Here is a 12,084-nt window from a genome sequence, read left to right on the forward strand (position 1 = left end):
GAGCACCCATATATTTATAAGTCAATTACTTAGGTATAGATCAAACGTCAAACCAAAAGATGCATTAGAATTGCCAAAAATAACTTTTTGTTATGAAAGTAGAGATACTCGAAGGATGTATTCTCTTCTTCTTATTCATGATTCAATCGATAGGATTACATATATATAATAAAGTATAAAGCCTTATCATAATAGGACACTAAACCGACCAAGTATAGAGAATGTGGCCGATGGGCCTTATGGACTTAGACAATATATGGGCCGGTTATGGAGATCCATCCTAAGTGATTTACAACACTCCCCCTTGGATGACATAACCGTGCAAATGCTAAGAGATCACCGTAATACGCTTGGGGATGCTGCCTCATTAAAACCTTACCAGGAAAATCTATTGGGACAAAACCATGGTGAAGGAAAAAGAGTACAGCACGCATTACTCCCCTTGTTCCAAGCATCACTAAAGGTCCTTAAGTCTCCGCATCCCAATCTGGTGCGTGTGCTTCTTGAATGTCGATGTCGGTAATGATTTGGTGAAGAGATCGGCTGAATTGTCGCAGGATTGAACTTGTACCACTTGAACTTCTCTGACCTTTTGTAGTTCATGTGTGAAGAAGAACTTAGGCAAAATGTGCTTGGTCCGATCTCCCTTGATATATCCTTTCTTAAGCTGTGCGATGCAAGCGGTATTGTCCTCATATATAACGGTTGCTTCCTTGTCATCGGTCATGCCACAATCTGTCCTGATATGTTGAGTCATCGATCTCAAGCACACACACTCACGGCTGGCTTCATGCATTGCCAAAATTTCCGCATGATTAGATGAAGTGGCCGCAATGGTTTTCTTCATTGAACGCCAAGAAATTGTTGTACCACCGTGTGTAAATACATAGCCGGTTTGAGACCTAGCATTGTGTGGATCCGATAGGTAACCTGCATCAGCAAAACGAACTAAACCTTCCTTATTATAGTTAGTATAATATAAATCCAAATCAAGCGTTCCTTGTAGGTAACACAACACATGTTTGATACCGCTCCAGTGCCTTTGGGTCGGACAAAAACTAAATCTTGCTAGGAGGTTCACGGGAAAACAAATGTCTGGTCTAGTGTGGCTAGCCAAGAACATTAACGCTCCTATAACACTAAGGTATGACACTTCTGGACCGAGAATCTCTTCATCGTCCTTCCTTGGACCGAATTGATCACTGTCCAAATTCAGACTTCTCACAACCATTGGACTAGGCAATGGGTGAGCTTGGTCCATATTAAATCTCTTGAGTACCTTTTCAGTATATGCCAGTTGATGCACAAGGATCTCATTATCTATGTACTCAAGCTGCAATCCCAAACAAAACTTAGTCTTACCTAGGTCTTTCATTTCAAACTCTTTCTTGTGATATTCAACTGTTTGGGCGATTTCTCCAGAGGTTCCTAGGATATTCAAATCATCCACATATACTGCTATGATTACAAACCCTTTGTTTCCAAATTTCTTTATAAAAATACATGGACTGATGGGATCATTCTTATAGCTCTCTTTGCCTAGGTACTCACTTAGTCTATTGTACCACATACGCCCACTTTGTTTCAGTCCATAAAGGGATTTGTTTAGCCTTATGCAGTATTGTTCTCGAGAAGCACTCTTATCTTTGAGCTCAATACCCTCTGGTAATCTCATATAAATTTCATTATCCAGTGGACCATATAAATATGCGGTCACTACATCCATTAGCCGCAAATCAAGTTTTTCTCTTATAGCCAGACTTATTAAAAATCTAAAAGTCGTTGCATCCATCACAGGGGAGTATGTCTCCTCATAATCTATTCCTGGTCTTTGAGAGAATCCTTGTGCTACAAGCCGTGCCTTATATCTCACGATTTCATTATTCTCATTTCTCTTTCTTACAAAGACCCATTTGTGTCCAACTGGCTTTATATCGAATGGTGTCCTTAAGATCGGACCAAACACATTCCTTTTCTTGAATGAATTCAACTCCACGTCAATGGCTTCTTTCCATTTTTACCAATCTTTACTTTGAGTGCACTCTAATATAGACGTGGGTTCATGATCCTCATTTATTTCAAGTGCTACTTTATAAGCAAATATTTCATTAATGTCGACATCTTTTCGGTTCCATTGAATTCCAAACATGATATAATTTATTGAGATCTCATTATTATTAATACCTTAAGGACCTTGAGTTTCAGCGTTCCAAACCTCATTCGGTACTTTAGGATTTGCCGCGGCCATGTCTATGGTTTCCTTAACCTCGGTTTTATTTGCACCTTTCTTAGATTTCCGAGGGTTCTTATCTTTGGAACCTATTGGTCTACCACGTTTCAAACAGGCCTTAGACTCTGTAGCAACTTGATTATTATGTTCCTATTGAACATCAATACGTACTGGTGCATTACAAGCTGGTATGTACGATTTCATAACTCTTTTTGGGTCAGCAAAGGAATCTGGAAATTGATTAGCTAGCTTTTGTAAATGTATAATCGTTTGGACCTCTACCTCACATGCTAGAGTCCGAGGATCTTGCCAATTTAAGGATGTTTGATTCCATGATATTTCTTTGACCAGCTTGTTTGTCTCTCCACCCAACATAGGAAATTCGGATTCAACAAACTGACAATCCGTGTATCTGGCCTTAAATAAATCACCCGTGGTTTGCTCAAGATACTTAATAATGGTGGGAGAATCATATCCAACATATATTCCCATACTCCTTTGAGGTCCCATCTTAGTTCTCTGTGGTGGAGCAATCGGTACATAAACGGCACACCCGAATGTTTTTAGATGAGATATGTCTGGCTCATGACCCGTTAATAATTGGGATGGCGAATATTTATGCTCACTAGATGGCCTCATGCGTATAAGTTTTGCTGTATGTAATATTGCGTGTCCCCAAGCCGACACAAGAAGCTTCGACCTCATGAGTAATGGTCGAGCAATTAATTGTATTCGTTTAATGAAGGATTCAGCTAATCCATTTTGTATATGGACATGTGCCACGGGATGTTCCACACTCAACCCCATGGACATACAATATTCATTAAACGCTTGGGATGTAAATTCACCATCATTGTCTAGACATATAGTCTTAATTGGAAAATCTGGAAAGTGGGCTCGCAGACGTATGATATGGGCCAACAATCTAGCAAACACAAGGTTTCTAGTTGATAATAAGCAAACATGCGACCATCTGGTCGATGCATCACGAAGGACCATAAAATATCTAAACGTCCCACAAGGTGGGTGTATTGGTCCACATATATCTCCTTGTATCCTTTCCAGAAAATTTAAAGTCTCTTTAGTGACTTTTACTGGTGATGGCCTTACAATGAGTTTTCCTTGTGCACATGCTACACACGCGAAATTTTTAGGAATAACTCTTCTCTCTTTAAGAGTGTGCCCATTTGAATTCATAATTAGTTTACGCATCATGTTAGAACCCGGATGGCCAAGCCGGTCATGCCATAAAGTGAATTGTTCATTGCCAAATTAGCCTCTATCATATTTATCTTAGCATGGTAAAGACCAGTGGCTAGTGCGGGTATAGTCTCTAGGATTAGATCCGTGGGTGATTACAATAATATATAGGAACTCTTGGTTTCCTTCACCCTTAGTTTCAACATGGAAACCATTCAAACGAATATCTTTGAAACTTAATAAGCTCATCTTTGAGCTGGGTGAATATAAGGCATCACTTATTTCAAGATGTGTGCCATTAGGTAATAAAATATGAGCTTGGCCGTAACCTTCAATTAGGCTTGCTATACCCGCTATTGTGCTAATATTGGCATTTTTCATAATGAGATTAACAAAGTATCTCTTATCCTTCAAAATTGTGTGGCTTGATCCACTATCCACCACAAGTATGTTCTTGTCCTCAGCCATTTCTAATATAGACAAGAATTTATGTTTTAAACATAAAGTAATAAAATAAACAATTTTATATCGAAGGAAATAAAATAATTGAATTTAAACCAAATTATAGTTCAATAAAATTCAAAGCATAAATCATAGAAATTAAATCAAGACAATTTTTAAATTTAATTATTTTCTCCTAGACAATAATCCAATTGGTCATCATTCTCATGGTCGAAATCTTCTTCACCATCGAGATGAACCAGGTTAGCTTCTGGATTCTTTTTCAAACTCTCTTGATAGAGATCAATAAGATGCTTAGATGTCCAGCATGTCTTAGCCCAATGATTTGTCATACCACATCGGTGACAAACCAATTTAGTCTTATGTTGCGGTTTAAAAATTCCGTGGCCTGTACCACAACCACGACCGAAGTCGGATCGGTTCCCACGGCCATAACCATCATATTAGTTTCCTTGGTAATGGCCACCACCACCACGTCCTCTTCCACCACGGCCACGGCCATGATGCTTATCTCTATGGACATAGTTAGATTCTTTGGTCTCCTTGGGCTCTTTAGGCTCTTTCTTAGTCATGCCAACCTTGTGGGCCTCTGGTAATGGGGTAGATCCATGAGGCCTCACTGCACTGTTCATCAATAATAGCTCATTTTTTTGCTCAACAAGTAGCAAACAAGAGATGAGACTTGCATATGTCTTAAAACCCTTTTCACGGTACTGTTGTTGAAGTAGTATATTATTGGTGTGAAAGGTTGAGAATGTCTTCTCTAGTAAGTCTTCCTCAGTAACCTCCTTACCACATAATTTCAAGATCGAGACTATCTTAAATAGCTCTGAATTATACTCATCCACGGATTTAAAATCCTGGATCCTTAGGTTTTTCCAATCGAATTGAGCCTTTGGTAGGAGCACCGTCTTTTGGTGTCCATATATTTTTTCAACTCTGTCCAAAGGTCAAGAGGATTCTCTATGTTAAGGTACTGGTTCTTGAGACTCTCAGCAAGATGATGGCGTATATGCAAAATCGCCTTATATCTACTCTTTTCAGTGCAATCGTTATTATCCTCAATGCATTAGCATAGGTCTTTTGATTTCAGGTTGATCTTAGTGTCCAATGTCCATTGTAAGTAATTGTCTCCAGAGACATTAAGGGCAGCATATTGGATATTGTTGAGCTTTGCCATCTACACAATACAAAACATGCATCTGATCATTATCATGCGGTATTTAAAACCGAACCATGCAATTAATTTTCGTCTAGGTCATGCGGTATTTGAGACCGAACCATGCCATCATATTAAACTAGGCCATGCGGTATTTGAGACCAAAACATGCCATCATATCAAAATAGGCCATGCGGTATATGAACCGAAACATGCCATTATATCAAACTAGGCCATGCGGTATATGAGACCGAAACATGCCATTATATCAAATTAGGCCATGCGGTATATGAGACTGAAACATGTCATGCCTTTATCCATAATTTTCGTGGTTGATATGCATGAAAATAATCCTAGATATAGTCTAGTATGAAACAGGAAATTATGCACATAATTTTAGGTTTTAAAAATTTTCCCTTTTTTTTTATTCTAGATAAGATTTTCTTTTTTTTCTTTAAACAGGATAATGACAAGAAAATTTAGGGAGCTAGATTTTCTCTAGGATCCCGATTTTAAAGTTTGATTTTAAACAAACAATCAATAATAATCGGATCAGATTAATATTTTTCTCTATGGGTTTCGATTTTAGGTTTTTTATTCTAAGATTGTGATGCAAACGATTTTCAAGCAAACAATCAACAACAACCAGATTTTAAACATAGCATAATCAGTTTAATTTCAAACAATCTAAGCAATCCTAAAACCTCATAACAATCGATTTTAAAGTTTTAGGGTTTCAAAGCTTAGGATTTTGTTTGTTGATTGTTTACTTGTAGATTTTAAGGTTCTTATAGGATTAAGGACCAGATTCAATTCATATGTTCTAAGAAGGTTTGATTATTTACCTTAACACCTTTTGGGGTTGACTGGAATTGATCCGGGAGCTAAAGACCTCGGATTTACCTTGAGTTTGATAACGAACCTCGGACTAGTCACGAACAAAATTTGATCACGAACAGGAACTGACCACGAACGCGGATTGATCACGAACAGGAACCGATCGTCGAACTTGGACGAACAAGAACTTATGTGCGGCGGCGGTTTAGGGTTTTAGGAATTTTCTCAGTTGGAGTTTAGGGCAAACTCGTGCTAATAACGTGTTATGAAAGTAGAAATACTCGAAGGATGTATTTTCTTCTTCTTATTCACGAAAGTTTATTAATACTTAAGCTGGGAACAAGAGAATGATGGTATATGAGTCATGACGGAAACATTTGCAGCGAGAGGAGATTTTGACAGTGTATCCGCACACTTGTTACATTTCCGTGAGATCCAGCTGAACTTCACCCTCTCAAATTTTTGAATCAATGACTTCTCTACGGTTGTACCCTGAAGTAGAGAGAGAGTTTCTTACTATCACCTTCCAAGTAATTTTTTGTGTACCCTTTATTTAAGCCAGGCATGTTGCAAAGCATAAACGACGGCTTGGAGTTCGTTTTCTGGAGTTCGACAATCTTGTAACATAATTTCGATCTTATAAAAAACTCAAACTATAAGTTGTGGATAGAAAATAAACTCACACTATAAAAACACTTAAACTATTCATGTAAGTGGTCATGGGCCTGAAGCAAACAAATATACTTTTCTTATCTCATTATACTAGACTTGAACCCGCGGTACACCATGGTAAGAATATTTCAATTTTATATTTTTTTTTAATTTTTTTAGAAAAAATATTTATGTTCTATTAGTATAGTTTTTATTTGATAAAATTGTAAGTTGGAAATTATTATTATTTGTGGGTACAGTTTATGATTTCCATATAATAATCAAGTTACAATACTATCTAAATTGATATGTAGTTTTACTTACAAAGTAAGTGTGTTGTATTTAGAATGACTTGTCGGTGTAGGAGTGATTTGGTGATATTTGGAATACTAATAAACTTACGATTCTAAATTTATATTTCTATTGCATTGTTTTGAAATTAAAATTGTTTTTTTTCTATACAAAAAAATTAGTATAATTTGAAGAATATTTTTTTAAAAAATTATACAAATCTGGTTGTAAACTGTGGAGATGATAAATATACAATTCCGAACAAACTGAAAATTCGGTTATGAAACGGATCCGAATAACCATAAAACAAAATGAATTCTAGAAAATTTTACCCAAATTAAACCAAAAACCGAACATTATACTCAAAATAAAATTATATATTCAAAATATTAGTTATATTTTAACTATAATTTTATATCCAAAAAATACCAAATAAAAAATTACCAGAAAAACCTTAAGTTAGTATTTAAAATACATGTCTCACAAAAAAGTCTACATTTTTTTTTTGGTAAATTTTTTTTTTGGTGGTCAACGTAATCATAAAATTTTAATTATGGCAATCACAATACTTTCAGTAATTTATAACTTAAATTACTAATCAAATAAGTTTTAAAAGAAATGTTTAAAAATAAGAAATTTGGTCGAAATACTGATAATTGATGACACGTCGTGTTGTTGTGTCTTCTTTCTGGGCTTTGACTAATTTGGGCTTCTTGTGCTGTAATATTTGGCTATTAGAATTTAGAATTTAGAAACATAAAAAAAAAGTTTCCCTTAAGACACAAATACTTTGACAAAGGAAAAAAACGACCAATTTTAAAGCAAACAAAAAACAGATTCAGATCTAACAGTCTGAATTTTGATGTTCTTTCTCGGTCTGAAAAAAGACCCATTGCATGCGTATGCATATCTGGAAAAAAACCCATAGTTTTCTTCACTGATCTCAGTCTAATCTCTCGACGTTGAAAAACTTCTGCAATTTTTTCAAAGTGAGACAGATAAAAAACACAAACGTCTCCATCAATCACGGTAAACTGGATTATCCAGCCTCCGTAGTCATCATCGTTCATGATACCATGCAATAGCAGGTAAGTATCTCAATGAATTAAAAACTATACCTCTTGGTATATACGTGACATCTCTGATATACATGGTGCTTTAATCTTTTCGATTTTAGCTATACCCCCGTTTATTTGTTTTAATTTATAAGTAGTAAGTTATTCTAGCCCAATTAACCTACTATCACTCTGTAGATTTTGGTTGATTTGCTAATTTCTCAAATCAATGCTTCACTTTCACAGTTTCACATGAGTGAGTTGGTCAAGAAGTACGAAATAATCAAATCAATGGTGCCGATTATAAAAAGGAAAAAAAAAAGAACTTCCACATCTGTCATCATATTCTGTAACAAATTTTTTGATGATCTTTATTTGGAAGTTGAATTAATAGTCTGTTAAAAAAAATCTGGTTCAAAATTACCAGACTGTGATGAATAGAAGAAGAAGAAGAAGAAGAATGGTTAGTGAGAGAGAAGCAAAGCTTCCATGTGCAGAGATTGGTAGAAAAGGGTATGAATCTGGTGGAGGTAACATACATACATTCATCACCATTAATGTAAACTTTTCTCGGAAAGGCCCAACCTTGCTTGAAAGTGAATGTCTTTTGATCGTTTTTAAAAAAATCTCAGATTGAACATTCCCTGAACGCCCAAATTCTATTAATAGTTCATTCTAAAACTTGGTTCAATAAAACATTACAGTATCATCTGCATAGGAAAAAAAAGATTTAAGCATTTGATTAGTTTTTTTAACGTCGTCTTTTTGTGTTGAGACCTTTCATGGTTAGAATCTTTGAATCTGACCTGCAAGAAAATATTGGTAATGTCTTTTCAGTTTAGGAGATATAAGAAAGAGTTTTGAATTTGACTTACATGACGTAGTTCTTTTTGTTTCCGCAAAAACATGCACCAGATGAGCAAGCAGTTATGATGTTGTAGTAGAAAGATGAAAAGGAGACACAACAGCTTGGTGCTTTCTGGCTAAAAACTGTGAATATGTGCAGGTTACATTCCATGTATCCTTCAGCATTTGTAAAAATTAGTAATAAGTTATTGTAACTTTTATACTTAAATGAAATGCAGATTAATACTTAGGCGTGAGTTTGTAGAGGATCGAACATTGATACTTTTGAATCATCATTAACATCAAACCTTGTTGAGTAGGTCTTCCATGAATGAAGAACCCTCACTTGCACCTTCTAAGAAGTCTTGTAAGGCTTTACGTCTCGGAGGTAAGGCTAAGATGCAGCCATTGTTTTTTTGCTTGATAAGAAATGATTTTTGCTTGATGAGTTATGAATGTGTTTGATGTTGGATTATTTATAGTGGTCTAGTAGTTTAGGGTATCATATAGAATGGTTTTGATAGAGTCGTTGATGATTGCGAGATTTTTGGTTATAATTAGGATTAAATTATGAATTTGATAGAATTTTCAATCAATGTTGATTGATACTCAGGGAATTAAAGATTATGCAAAGAGATTTGAGGGCGGGATTGATTGAGAAGATATTGTGCGAATAGTTACCAAAAATTCCGAAGGAATATTCTTCAGTTTGATTGTTGAGCTTGACAATATTGGGCTTATGGACAATTTAAAAAACTGTATCATGCTAATATGGCCGAAAATGTATTAAACTGGCCCAAACAAAGGATGAAACCGGGTTTTTAAAAAAAAACACGCGGATCTTAGTTGTTTGGATCAGATAATTTTTTTTAGGATTTTGGACACATTTGCCCTGTTCAATTTATCGAATCCTCCTCCTTTTAAATGTATTCAGTGGCAATTGCTGTAAATACATGAAGGATTTCAGGCATTTTTTAAAATGTATTCCTCTTTTAATTATAAGAAGATACCAATTTTTAGACAGTTTTTTTTATTTTTGTCGTTTTATAAGATTTTTCAAACTTTTGTACATAATATTGTATTAATTTAATAATTTATGACTACTGGATTTTAGCAGTATAATTTTTTAATAGGCTGAAATTTTATAAAAAAGGTAAAATATTTATTGTTTCTTAATTTTTGTGTTTCCAAATCTATTTATTTAAGATTTTCACAGTTTTGTGTACTAATGTGTAGAAGACTCTGTTGGTGTGTGAGGTGTGATTCAGCCTAAATTTTGAAAGGCCGAGTTATGAATGAAGCCCATTAATGTGTGTACTTTTGGACTCCGGTTCAAGTTTAAAACTTCTCATCACAGAAAAGAAAACGATTCGGTCTCATTTTCATTTTCTCACACTCTCCAACCTCTTTTTTCTTCTCCAGATCTTGTGCTCGAGTGGGTGACTGCTGTAACTGTAAGTGTAGCTATTGCATAACTATTTTGTTGTTTTCAGCTTTGTTCTGACTCGTTAATCGTCACTGTTGCCATAACTCTAAGCTTTAGCGGGTTTCTTTGTGTTAGTTTGCGTTTGCGTTTGGAGCGTTTTTTATTGCGATAGGATAATGGAAGAGAAATGGTATGTTTTGCTCTGTGGCATCCTTTTCTGTGGTTTCCTTGCCTGTAAAATTTAAACCCTATTCTGTGGTTTTCATTTTTTTTTTTTACTGAATTTTGAAAGCAAAATCGGTGGTGAAAGTTTGAGTAATCGAGGTGTTGCGAACAAGGACAAGATCAGTGAGTTGCCTGAAGCTTTAATTCTGTAGATATTGTCTTCACTTCCAACAGAAACTGCCATAACCACGAGTGTTTTGTCTAAAAGTTGGAAATCTCTTTGGAAGGTGTTGCCAAATCTCAATTTTGATTCTGATTATCATTATCGCCATAGATATTTATGCAAATCTTTGATATCACATAAAGCTCCGGTTTTAGATAGTCTGCATTTGAGAGTTGAAGATGAGAGTGATGCTTCGGATGTTGGGATATGGATTGGAATTGCTTTTGCACGCCATGTGCGAGAATTGGTACTCAGTTTTCCATTTGAAGATGAAAGCTCAGTAAGATTCCCCAGTGTTTTGTGTAGTTGTAATGACACACTAGAGATCTTGAAACTCAAGTTTTCAATTCACCTAGACCTTCCTTCTCGGGTTTGTTTCAAGTCCCTTAAAGAGTTGCACCTTCACTATGTACAATTCAAAGACGAAGAATCTGTTTCAAACCTTTTATGCGGCTGCCCTAGTCTTGAAGATTTGGTGTTGCATCGGATGAGAAAGTACGACCATGTGGAAACTTTAACTATTGCGGTGCCGTCATTACAGAGACTAACCTTACAAGATTTTTCCTATGGAGATGGTGATGGAGGCTATGTGATAAATGCTCCTTTGAAATACTTGAACATCTATGGGTTCAATCGCCTTGAATTTTGTCTGATTGAGAATGAGCCAGAGCTGGTGGAGGCGCTTATCACCAATGTTTCTGATGTAGCCAATGAGAACATTCTGGAATCTCTAACTTCAGCCAAACATCTTTCCTTAGACTTCTCACCCTTGAAGGAGGTAATTTTTAGGTTTAAGATTTTCCTTGTGTTTTTATCTGCAATTGGTCTAACAGTTTCAGATTTTCCATGTGTTTTTTTATCTGCACAGATTAAGTATCCTACTGGTAAAATCTTCAATCAGCTTCTATCTTTGGAGCTACATACAAACAAAGAAGAGTGGTGTAATCTTCTTTCGCTCATGCTCCCTAGTTCTCCTAAATTGCAAATCCTCAAGCTCATTGACGTAAGCCATTACATTAGTCAACTACCTTTTTTCCCAGTGCTCTTTCAGTTTCAGGTATTTTACTGATCTTATATATTACATTGATCTCAGTCAAGAATGAAATATCTTGATAAAGATAAGCTGGTGGACCGGAAATGGAATCAACCAAAGTGTGTACCTGAATGTTTGTTGTTCCATCTTGAGATATTCGTGTGGACAAGATACGAATGGCAACGAGAAGAGGAGCATGAAGCTGCCACATACATCCTTAAGAACGCAAGACGCTTGAAGAAAGCAACTCTCTCCACATACCCCATCGAATCTAAAGAGCTCGAGAAGTTGGAAAAGAGACGTGAAATGCTCAACGAGTTGGCTAGTGTGGTCAGGGCTTCAAACTCATGTCACCTCCTGTGTGAAGCTGATACGTACTCTTTCTAGTTAATTATTAGGATATTTTCCTGTTCAATTAGGATTTCTAATTTGTAGATTTATAAAACTGTTTAGAAGAGATGATGAATGCAAAAGCCAATTTCGATTTACTTGATGTATTTAATTCT

The 12,084-nt window shown here is 35.7% G+C and overlaps 1 long non-coding RNA gene and 1 pseudogene across 1 annotated transcript; both read left to right on the top strand.

Moving 5' to 3' along the window:
- Positions 7,625-9,713, top strand: LOC109125096. The gene is made up of 5 exons (XR_002037717.1): positions 7,625-7,918; positions 8,132-8,415; positions 8,801-8,891; positions 8,971-9,119; positions 9,345-9,713. It is a non-coding gene; the product is annotated as an uncharacterized LOC109125096 (long non-coding RNA).
- On the top strand, positions 10,004-12,066 carry LOC104780725 (annotated as a pseudogene).

This window comes from Camelina sativa, chromosome 4 (assembly GCF_000633955.1).
Source record: "Camelina sativa cultivar DH55 chromosome 4, Cs, whole genome shotgun sequence".
NCBI lineage: Eukaryota > Viridiplantae > Streptophyta > Magnoliopsida > Brassicales > Brassicaceae > Camelina > Camelina sativa.